Below are 12,015 nucleotides of genomic sequence, written 5' to 3' on the forward strand. Positions count from 1 at the left end.
ATCTTGAAAGTTTATCTTCAAAGTGAGGTGTTGTAGAGCAATGCTAAACTCTCAGCTGGGGATGCTAGAAGGAAATGTTAGAATATATCTCTCTTTGTTTTTAGATCAACTTTCTCTGTGTGGTGTAGAACATATTAGTTAATTTTACAAATACATATGTTTTATGCATATAAGTATGTAAATTTTGGGTTTGCTGATACAAAATATTTTTATTCATTGTGATATGCATTTAAAAAGTAGTTTGGGGACTCCTGGTCTCATAATAAGCACTAATAAATACAGAAGGAGATGAAGGAGGGAGGGAGGGAGGGAGGAAAAGGATAGAGAAAGGAAGGAAGGAAGAGGGGAACCATGGAACCACCTAGGAAGATCATTTAATAAAAGGGAAGCTAAAGATGACTTCATGGGAGGGCAGAGGGCTGTTAGACCTTTTGCCTTGAGGGTGGTGTGAAAAAGGTGGAGTTAATATATGGTCATTATACATAATATGGATAGAAGTCTCCAGTTGCCTTTTCTGGCCTCAGCATTTGGAGTCTGTGGGTTAACAGTAGGGATTCTGAATTACAACCTTCATCAAGCACGTGGAGGTGGGTATCCTAAAAGTTAAGCACTCTTGGTCAGAAAGATACTACTGTCACTTTCATGTTTGAGGAAAAATACTATCTTAATGGTATTCTGAGTCTTATTTAGAGTATTCCTTTCTGGCCCTTGAAATGGTCACCCATACAAACTACATGCAGTTGGGAAGAGGCAGCAATTATATTTATGGAAAATTGTTTATAGTTGTTAATGATAACATGGGAGCACATTTCTGAGGTTGGGAGGAAGATGTGACATCGTTGAGCAGTTCAAAGAACTGAATAAACGAGACGTTGAAACAACCATCTAAATATTTATTGAAATCGCCAAGAATTGAAGCAGGCATAGTTTTGGGGAAAGTAAACCAGAAGGTGTGAGCAATGATACTGGGCATCTGTAGACCATAGTGAAAATGAAGATTCACTGGTTATAAAATTTTGTGATGAAGGATTCTAAACTGGAGATGTAGGTAGGAGGGAAACCAGATGGCCATAGGAGCAAGGAGGACTCCTCACTATAGTCCACTGGGAGAAGAGGTATTAGAAGGAAAAAGAAAAGTCGAGAGGGCTACAAAGGAGCAGTGTCCTCAGGGTGAGTTAGGAAACAATTGGGAGCGTGCAAATGAAAGTAATGATAGCTTATATGCACTCAGGAAGCTGAGGTCATTTCACGCAGGCCATCCAGTGCTGCTTCCTGTGTGCCTGGTTCACCCGTCTTCACTGGTATCATCTAAAATTGGTAGAGTCTTTTTAAAAGGTCAGTGTTGAAAGAACAATAAAGGGAATATTATTGATACTAGTAATTACTAGGAGACTGTTGTCCCACATATTGTATTCAAACAGATTTTTAAAGAATGTATAAATATGCACGTGCTTGGCCCTCTTTCATTCTCTATCTTGGGAGAAATATAGGCAACCTCCCAATTCTAGCTTATGGAGCATATACAACTGATTCAAGCATTACAATGATAGGAAAGAAGACTTAAACTATGTCACATTATGAACATATTGATTATAGGAAGTTACATGAATATGGAGGAATACAAATAATGTGCAAAATAAATATGGAGCTAAGTAAATATTTGAGACTAAGTATTCCTTATCTTTATATCTGTGGGGCAGCCAGGGCCTGCTTTGAACACCGCCTCTCCACTTAGTAGCTGTGCCACCTGTGGTAAATGACTCAACTTTGCTGGGTGCCTCAATTCCCCATCTATAAAATGATGATAATAATAGGGCCTGAGTTGATGATTAAATGAGGTATACATGGATAGCACTCAACAATACCTGGTGTCAGCTGTGGTATGAAATACTAGAAATGGTAAAAAAAAATGTCTTAAGGTGGCGGGAATATGGGTGATAGATTATTATTTTATGTTTCTCCAAATTTGTTGCCTTTTCAGGCAAAACAAACAAAGAAAACAAACAAAAAACAACTCTTGGAAACAATGATCTGGTTTCAGTTATATATATTTGATAGTTCTTTTTGTGAATTACTAGTAGCCTACGACTATATGTTTCTTTGTTTTTTGTAAAATAATGTCAGATGATAATAGCAATGGATTGGGAGAGAATGCTATGGTTTTTGTTTTTGTTTTTGTTTTTCATAATGCGCAGAAATTGAGTTCTTCTTGACCATGGCTTTCTCAAGGAAGGAGATGGAAAGGATGAGGTGGCTTTTTCAAACAAAATCACTAACAGCATGGAGCTTGTCATTAGAGAATGCAAATTGGATTTGGTCTTCTCTGAGACACTTCCTTCCGAATCATTTGCAACTTTGCCTCCAGACTAAGGCTATGCAATTAAAACCAAATATTAGGAAGACAGGATTTATTTATTTTTCCTTTTAAAGATATGATATGAGTTCAATTTTTCACGAGCTGTTACACAAGCAGCATATTTACATGCAAGTTAGTATTTAGTGGGGTGTGAGGAAGTAAATGCCCTAGTCTCCTTGGAGATGAAAAGAAAAAGCATCCAAATGAACCTTGATGTATTAGCCCAATGTTAGATGCTTACCCTATCTTAGTATCTGAAAGAAAGGCTTTTGTTCCCTACTTGTATCCCACTCACACCCTGAAGTTACAAACAGTAGGCAGGCCCAGAGAATCGTGCTTACTCTCTATTCCAGAAGGGGTCAAGGAGAACCCTTTCAACATAACCTCTCATTTTCAAGATTGTTCTTTCTTGGGTGGTGGCTGTGGCAGCTTTCATTCTGTAAAATATGGCAACATAAAACACAACAGTCACCGTCAGGCCAAAATGACCAGAAATTGCTGAACAAAGCAGGCAACAGCTCCAGATGGAGAGTAATGAAAAGCAGACCACAGTTCATTCAGATACTCAAATGCAAGGACCAAATAAGAGCTATTGTACAAGTCACAGAGATTTGCAGGGCTTTGTTTGTTTATTTGTTTGTTTGTTCTTCTGTTTTCCTCCCTGTGTTTCCCTCCGGGTCAAGTATATTTGCTAATTTAAAAAGTCAGGGAAAATTAAATGAAGGAAGCCATTGAAAACATGGTGTAAATCTTCAATGAATTTACTTGTCTCTGCCTTTTCCTGCTTTTTAAGTTTGGTTTCCTCTGAACCCCTCCCCACACCATTTTTCTGACAGGCTATGTGTTCAGAGCAGAGGGAATGAGTAATGGATATTCCATAGAAAGTTTCCAGGCCTAATAGCCATAGGATATAAGTGTAGTTAGCCTGTGCCAAGCACACCAACTTCTAAGAGTTTGAAATACTCCCTTCTGCCTTTGTTGTCACAAGCTGGTTGAATTATGTTTATGGAAGCTTATGTTGCCTTTAACATTTCATTGGGCCCTTAAAATCAAAGTTGAAGACAAGTATCTAAAAGTTCTGAACTCACCCATGGAGGACATCATTCATTCTTTATTAAATGGAATCATAAATTGTTATTTCTTGTGTAAGAAAAATAATTCTGCATGCTCTGCTAATTTTATAGAGAGGGATAGAACCATCTTAAATGGTTTCAAGGAGGGGTGTGAATGAATCCATTTGGCAGTTCTAGATTCATGGCTGTGTTACACATTAAAAAAAAAAACACATTTCTATGTAACTGAGTATAAGGCCATATTCTTGGACAGATTTGGAAATATTCAATTTATTTATCATTTACTTCCTTATTCACTGACAGGGAGTTTTTATATAGCAAGTGAGGGAAGTATGTATTTCTGTATTAAATCCGATGAACCTGGAGGAAGGAGGAGATATTATATATTGTCATATTTTTGTGTAAAGTCATTGTAGGGTGTGAGGCGGCCTCTGCCTATGGACATGCACCTGGGTAGAAGGTATATGTGTAAATGGAACTATTTGCTTTCCAGAAAATAGCATACCTACCCTGGGCTTGTCCACATAGAAACAAAGCAAGTAAAGGAAGAAACTAAACACTATGGAAAGCCTCATTTCTAGTACCTGTTATCTCCACAAATCAGTGCAAACTAAAATAAATGTTCTGTGAAATGTATGAGACTAAGGAATTACATTTTGAGAGAAATAGGCACCTCCCCTAGGTGGGCTCACAGTCTACTGAGCAGGAAGCCCATGAAGCAAAATGACTTGAAAAACACATTTATTCAATTTTCAAATAATAGGATTAGGTTACAAAAAAAAAAAAAGACAAAATCATCTGTATTTAGACAACTGCATTTCCCTTTGGAAAATGAAATGTGTGATATTTCCCTGAGCTTCTTTTGTGAAGTTTAATTTATTCCAGTATTAATTTTACTACCAATCACAGGTAATCCATATATAAGCATATATTGGCATTGACAATATATATAAACATTCATTTGGTATTGATGTTGACTTTTATTTTCATTTCAGAAAAGGTTGGTTTGTGTAGAAACTTTACTAACTTCAGTCAGTACCTCAAGTTTACTTAGAATCACCCTGTAGGTACGTTTTACGTGACATTTTCACCCTGGACGTCTTTTGAGAAAATCCCCATTTTTATAGTGTTACAGCCATAGTTTGGAAAGAATAACTTCTCTGAAGGTAAATGGTCTCCATTTGTTGTCTCTAGCTCATGTAGACAACAAAACTAAAGATGTTTTCTGCTATTAAAAATAATCCTTCCAATCCTGTCATTTTCAATTCAACAGATTAAGTATTTTAGAGAGTTCTTTATTATTATTGTTGTTGTTGTTGTTGTTGTTGTTGTTGTTGTTGTTGTTATTCTGTGTAAGAAGTCTTTGAAATAATGTAAAGCAAAATATATACTTATCTTATATTTGGGAGTCATACAACTACACGTTTCTTCAAAGGTCTTTTATAGCTGTCTATTTACTCAGCATTTGCTTGTAATCACTGTTAATATACATAGTAGGCAAAAGAAAAACTATCCACAGATACTAGATACAGTGGGTAATCCTGCTGTTTTAAGTATAAAATTATTTTTGGCAGCATTTACTACTATAACCTACTTTCCTAATTCTTTGCACATGCAGAAATTACATTATTGGCAAAAAAAAATTAACATTTTTTTGTGAAGTTTAAAATGGCTTCAATGTAAAATGGTGCAGTCCTATTGCTTCCTCCCATAGCCTGAACATGACTTTTACTAATCCATACTTTTTAACTTAACAGAAATCCTTTTGTTCAGATATTCTATTTGCTTTCCTGCTTCCGTGTTTCATTCCCTATGTTTAGAAATCGACTTTTGTTAATAACATAAAATACTCTCTCTTTTTTTTTTTTACCTCTGCTAGTCTGTGTCAGTTATTTCTTCCTCGGTTAGCCTTCTCAAGAAGTTTTCAGCAGACTCTTTCCCTCCCACTTAAACACTTTACAATACTATCACCTCTAAGCAAAATCTGGAGTCAAAGATCTTATGCAATCTAATCACTCTTGTTTTTACAATTATAGTCTATATTATAAAACTCCTCAGGGTTCTCACAGGACTTATTTTGTGTTGCTAAGTTATTGAGGAAATAGTACAGTTCAGAGTAGTTACTTAGATTCCAGAGACTTTCTCTTTGAGAGCCTTTGATGTTGCATCAATGGAAAGAATAAACGTGGAGGGGTATATGTTCTATAGTTCTGAAAGAAAAAAAAACAGGGGTACCAAAGGCATACCCATACACAAATTTCCTAGAGTTACTCTTTAAAAGTAAGCATTTTAACTGAGAATATTTATTTTATGAGGTGGAATTATCCCTTATTTGAATTTCTGTTTTCATTCAATGATTTCCTAAGGATATGCAAAATAAAAAATGGTAATACATTTTAAGTAATGTGCAAAATATAATCTATAATGGAAAATATATGTGTTTGTCCAGTTTATTAAAATAAATGTAAGCTTGTAATACCCTATAAATAAATATCCTTTCAAATATAGGATTTCAAAATACGTAGGTCTTCCAAAAGAAACCCCACTTAGTTCTTGAGGGATTTTCCAAATGAGGTATATACTGAGAAAATCTCCAACTAGTAATTTTAGTTCTCATGGACAAGTTACGTAACATTTCTAAACATCCGTTTCCTCAGTTGTCAAATGAAGTTACCTTACAATGAAAAAAGTATTTTTCACAGTTACGTGGAACCATGTTTGTAATGTATCTGGTACATCAGGTAAGTTTTCTTGTGGCCTTGGACTTGGATTTCTTCTCATTGGAACCGTACTGGCTAGAGCTGCTACATATCTTACATAATTTAATGTAATTCTGAATACCTTTAAAATGTTCAAGGAATGTGTATTTTGTGAATTAACACATATTTATTGAGCCTGGCTTTGTTCATAGCAGAAAGTGTAAGTACTTAACGGATGTTTCTTTCATACATTTTGGTAGTAGCTATATGATAGTCCTTAGGATTTTTCAAGGCCTACAAACCTTATGTCTTTGAGGACAAACACATTCTGACACAGTAGCAGGTGGTGGAATTCATTCTGAGTTGAATAGGTTCTGAAAAAGAAACCTGAAAAAAATAGGTTCTTTATTTACCCTTTGTTATGTTGTTCACTCCATCATGTCACAAGTTCAGAGGTAAAAAGAAAAAAAAAAAACCCTAAAGACCCTTGCTTTCTTAGTTTTGAAATCACAGTGAAGGCATATTTAATTTAGGGTAAGGTCAATCATCATCTGATTTGATCCTTGTCACTGTTCTTATTGACTCATTGGTTATTCATGTTGCTATTAAAATAGCTATTTTTTTTCTCTTTCCTTTAGTAAAGAAATGAGAACCCTGGGGTATGAAAGAGAAAAACTTATGCATATGGCTAAAAAAAATCCTAGAACTCTAAAAACGCAAACTGAATTTGAAAGGTGAATGTATCATTTATTACGGTTCTGCGAGTGGCTCTAAGTCAGCTCAAATGTCTCTTTATCTGTAAAATGTTGGTGATACAATGTCTCTATTTCATATGATCATTTTAAACACTGGCGTCTTTTCCTCCCGTGCTGTGGAATGAGAGAAAAGGCCGGGTCTGCATTTAATTTGAACTACTTCTCTTAAGAAAAGGGCAGCTCATTTTAATTACTAGACATCCAGGTAGACCTATTGGCCATTCAGCTTACGTCAGCCCTTTGGAAGAAACCTGTGTTCAGGAAGCATCTTTGGAATACCTCCCTATGATACTGACAAAGATACAGTTTCTCTCAAGAAGAAATAATAAGATGTTGCTGATATCACAGCTGTTTACATTCTCAGGGCTTGTCCACTATGTGAAAAGCAGGAGCTGAAACAAAAGATTTGAGGGAAGCAATGTTAAAGAACATACTGAGCTTTGGGCTTAAGGACGATGTGGAAAATAACCACATTTGAGACTGTACCGAAGTCGCGTGATAAAATTCCAAGAGAAACATACTCTGAGGCACCTTGGAATTTATGTCTTTGGGGTACTTCTATTACAATAGATAAGTGAAGTGGAAAGTATACCTTATCATTGAAGGAATGAATGAAAGGAAAAATGTTTTTCTCAAAAAGAGAATTTTGTGAGGTGAATTTAGAGGCTTTTTAAAACAATACTATTAAAAAAGTTTCTCAAGGGATTTCATGAGGTATTTTTGAGTGACAAGGGGTTAAGGATCGGAAAATCTTTAATTTCATATATCACATTTAAAGAAATTATGGCTAATTCTGTATATTTTCATTAAAAACAGATGATGAAATCGCTACTGATTTGACTAGAGGAAACTTTTTCAATTTTATTTATTATTATTTTTTAAAATATTAATTTTTGAGGTGCAGGAGGGGCAGAGAGAGAGGGAGACCAAGGATTCAAAGTGGGCTCTGTGCTGACAGCAGAGAGCCTGACCCGGGGCTCAAACTCATGAATCGTGAGATCAGGAGCTGAGCCAAAGTTAGACGCTTAACTGACTGAGCCATCCAGGTGCCCTTAATTTTATTTTTCAAAATAAAAAGTGTATATATTCATTTGACACTATGATGATTTGACCTATATGTAGTAAACCAATTACTATGTCAAGCTAATTAGCATATCATCCATCTCCTCACATAGTAATTTTGTGTGTGTGTGAAGAGATCACCTGAAGTCTACTTACAAATTTTCCAATATTCAGTACTGTATTAACTATGATCATTATGCTGTACATTAGATCTCTAGACACGTTCTTCCTACACAGCAGCCGCTTTGTACCCCTAGACAAACATCTCCCATTTCCCCCAATGCTTTGTCTCTGATAATCGCTCTCTGCCCCTAAATATTTGGCATTTTTAGATTCCTCATACTAGTGAGATCATTGTTTTCTTTGCTTTTTCTTTGTGTGGCTAGCTTATTTCATTTAGCATCATGTCCTCCAGATTCATCTATGTTGTTACAAATGGCAAGATGTCTTCTATTTTTAAGGCTGAATAATATTCCATTGTATTTCTATACTACAATTTCTTTATTCATTTGTTGATGAACACTTAAGGTATTTTTCATATTTTGGCTATTGTGAATAATGCCACAATGAACATGGGTTGCAGTTATCTCTTTGAGGTACTGGTTTCATAACCTTTGGACAGACACCCAGAAGAGGGATTGCTAGATCATACAATAGCTCTGTTTTTAGTTTTTGAAGAACCTCCACGCTAGTTTTTGTAATGGCTGTACTAAATTACATTTCCCCCCAAAACATATAGGGGTTCCTTTTATCTAGATCCTCATCAGCATTCGTTATATCTTATCTTTTTGATACAGCCGCTCTGACAGGTGTGAGGTGATATCTCATTGTGGTTTTGGCTTGTATTTCTGTGATGGTTAGTGATGCTGAGCATCTTTTCATATACTTGTTGACCATTTGTGTGTCTTCTTTGGAAAAAAAAATTTCGGATCCTTTGCCCATTTTTTAATAGGGTTCTTTGTGTGTTTGTTTCTGAGTTTGTTATATATTTGGACTATTAACCCCTTATCAGATAAATGGTTTGCAAATTTTTTCCTGACTAAAGAGAAACTTAAGAAGCCAAAATTTCTCGTATGAAACTCTATTTCAATGTCTAATCATTGTTTTGAATCAAATGAGAATAACTCCAGGTGAAATGGATGTACACCCATACATGTTATTATATATTAATGTATTTACTTATATATTTATTATATATACGTAGTTACACATGCATGTCCTTACATCTGTGTGTTTGTGTGTGTGGAGACGGAGGCAAAAAAATATTTAAGAGATGCTTACATCCCTAAGAGAATGTTAAAAACCATTATCTAAAGATCTGCCATAAAGTGTAAATTTAATAAAATGTAATTTCACTAAAAGAAGCTTGAAGTGAAATCACTATACTGGTATGTAACTAAGCATCCACTATGTTACATAAACCAAAGAAGTCCTAGGGAAGCTGTTATGCTTTAGATAGTGGTCAGGTTCTTTGTGGTTTTTCTCTACTGTGGGAGGATAATGTAAGACAAGTCACACTGAGTTAGCTTTGCATAGGCAGTTATCAAATAAAAGGTTTGATATCAAGTTCAAGCATTGATAAAGTATGTGTAGACTTGAAATCTGTGTAAAAGATAACATTTATACTTTGCATCATTGTATTGCCACCAATTGTGAACTATTCATGTCAACTATTAATACAACTAAATATTTTTTAACGTTTATTTATTTATTGTGAGAGAGAGAGAGAGAGAGAGAGAGAGAGCAAGCGAGCGCACAAGTGGGGAAGGAACAGAGAGAAGGAGAAACAGAATCCCAAGCAGGCTTCATGCAATCAGCACAGAGCCTGATGTTGGACTCAAACTCACAAGATCTCTGAGCTGAGATCGAGAGTCAGTTGTTGAACCAACTGAGCCACCCAGGCACCCGTATTAAAACTGGATATATCTTATTTATATTCCATGTCATTTCGTTCAGCCTATCATTCTTCTATGTCTTCCCCAAGTTTCTAGACAAGAGCCAATTCTTCGACCCTGTTCTTGTTAAGGAAATTTTCTTTAAAGTATACAGAGTATAGCTTTCCAGATAAGGTGATTTCAGTTTACAAGGGACCTTTTGTAGACAATAAAAAAACCAGTGTGGTACATGAGCTGGGAGAAATACATACCTGTGGAAAACCAGAACATAGTTTATCATTCTGGGGAGGAAGCCTTTTAGTACCTCTGTTACACTGTAGTCTTTTGTAGCATCAAAGGCTATCAGGCCTATCAGCCTTTGGCCACTTTTTAATCTTTCCCATCTGAATTCCCTTAAGCAATGGAAGTAAACTCCTCAACCTATTTCCCACCAACCTAGTGACCAACCAATCAATCAGTGAACCAAATAAACACACCAAAGAACCAAGACAAAGCAAAACAAAGCAAAAAAAGCATTCTAAAAGTAAGGGTCAGGAATGGTGTCTTTGATTTGTTTGCCCAGGGGAAAAGACCTGCTTACTTACCACAGTGAGCTGGGGGGATGAGTTGATGACGACCTTTAGGGTCCTCAGAAATATGGTAAGCAGTGGTTATGGGGGCAGAAGATATATGTATACTAATATGCTGTGCAACTCAGACTGGGTCAAATGGTAGTTGAGCATACTGGAGTCTGTAAGTCTCTTTGAACATTCCTATCATTCACTGAAAGAGTAAATTTGTCTAAAGGAATGTTTAGCTATGACGCTGCTTAAGAATATTTAGATGTGAATCCTTTCTTACATTTAGTAGAAGCTGAAGCACTGTTAATTGTCTTAAAACCAGCTCCCCTCACTCACACATGTACCTGTTGGGGCCCCTGAAGGCATGCACGTTCTTCAACTTTCAACAGCTTATGCCTCCTTGCATGGGTATCAAATAACTCCAAGAATTATTGCTGTGCCCATTGAGCTGATGAGGAAGCACACCTGGAGATACTGAAGAACTTTCCCAACGTTCTACAGCTTCGAAATACAAGTTGGTCAAAGTCTAGCCCTCCATTATTTGCTCTCCCTACTTTAAAATAATCCCCATAAGTAAGACTCCAGTACATGGTCCTGGATGTTATCAATGACAGGTAGACACAGGGACAATGTTTTGATTTCGTGTCAAGGTGGACAGTTTGAAAAAAAAAAAACAAAAACAAAACACACAACACCTTTTACCCATCCAGTTCTATCCCACTGTAAACAGTATTTACTGGAGGCTCTCGCTCTGTTTTGTCACTTACTAACAATAGCTATAAAAGAGTGTGCAGACCATGCCTTGAAAGCACGGGCGTCTTTTGAAAATAGTTTGATCATTTTGTTTCATTCTATTTTTTTTATTTTGAATATGGCTTTCTGTTAACTTCAATTTTGCACTTAAGTTATATTGACAAATGTCTAGCCTTTTTACCTGTGTTAACTTTCAAGTGAGCAGCAGTTTAATCAGTTTTAAGTGGGAAAAGATCACAGGATCATGGGCGGTGGTAGGAAGACAAAGTGTGGTTGATAATCCCCCTTCCTTGCAGGGTTCAGAATGAGCCGTGTGCTTCCTTGAGGAGCCTATGTGGTAGAGTTTCACAGCAAATGCTCTCTTTCATCATATTTAAGTTCTGTTTGGCTTGCCTCCTGTGTTTGCTCATGAGGATAAGGTTAAGACCTCTGAAGAGGCTACTCCATCCCAATTACTTACGCAGCCTCCCCTCTTTCCTTTAAATAGTTTGCACTTAGCTGTGGACAATGTTTTGGGGTCATTATCTCCTTGATGGATGAACCCAGGGACAAACAACTAATTTCTTATTTGGATTCTAAAAGGTTGATCAAAAAGGCTTTGAATGTTTTGCATTTATCCACAAACCAGATCTTGCTGCAAAACACACACATGCCTGTGTCAGTTTTTCCTCTTTCAGTCTGTTTTTTCTCAAAAGGTTCTTCCCCCAGCCACATAGTTTTCTATTGTCCCAAGTTGCCTTAAAGCTTCTAACTCCAACCCAAAGGTTGCCTGCTCTTTCATTCCCTTGTGTTTTAAAGAAACTTGAAGCATCTGTGTTTAGTTTCATGAACAGCACTATTTAGGCACATGCTTTACTCCCTT

At 36.3% G+C, this 12,015-nt stretch overlaps 1 protein-coding gene across 15 annotated transcripts in view; it reads left to right on the forward strand.

The window, feature by feature from the left end:
- RBMS3 (RNA binding motif single stranded interacting protein 3) overlaps window positions 1-12,015 on the forward strand; it is a 1,080,848-nt gene that overhangs the window by 563,510 nt on the left and 505,323 nt on the right. The gene's annotated exons all lie outside the window — the stretch shown is intronic.

This window comes from Prionailurus bengalensis, chromosome C2 (assembly GCF_016509475.1).
Source record: "Prionailurus bengalensis isolate Pbe53 chromosome C2, Fcat_Pben_1.1_paternal_pri, whole genome shotgun sequence".
NCBI lineage: Eukaryota > Metazoa > Chordata > Mammalia > Carnivora > Felidae > Prionailurus > Prionailurus bengalensis.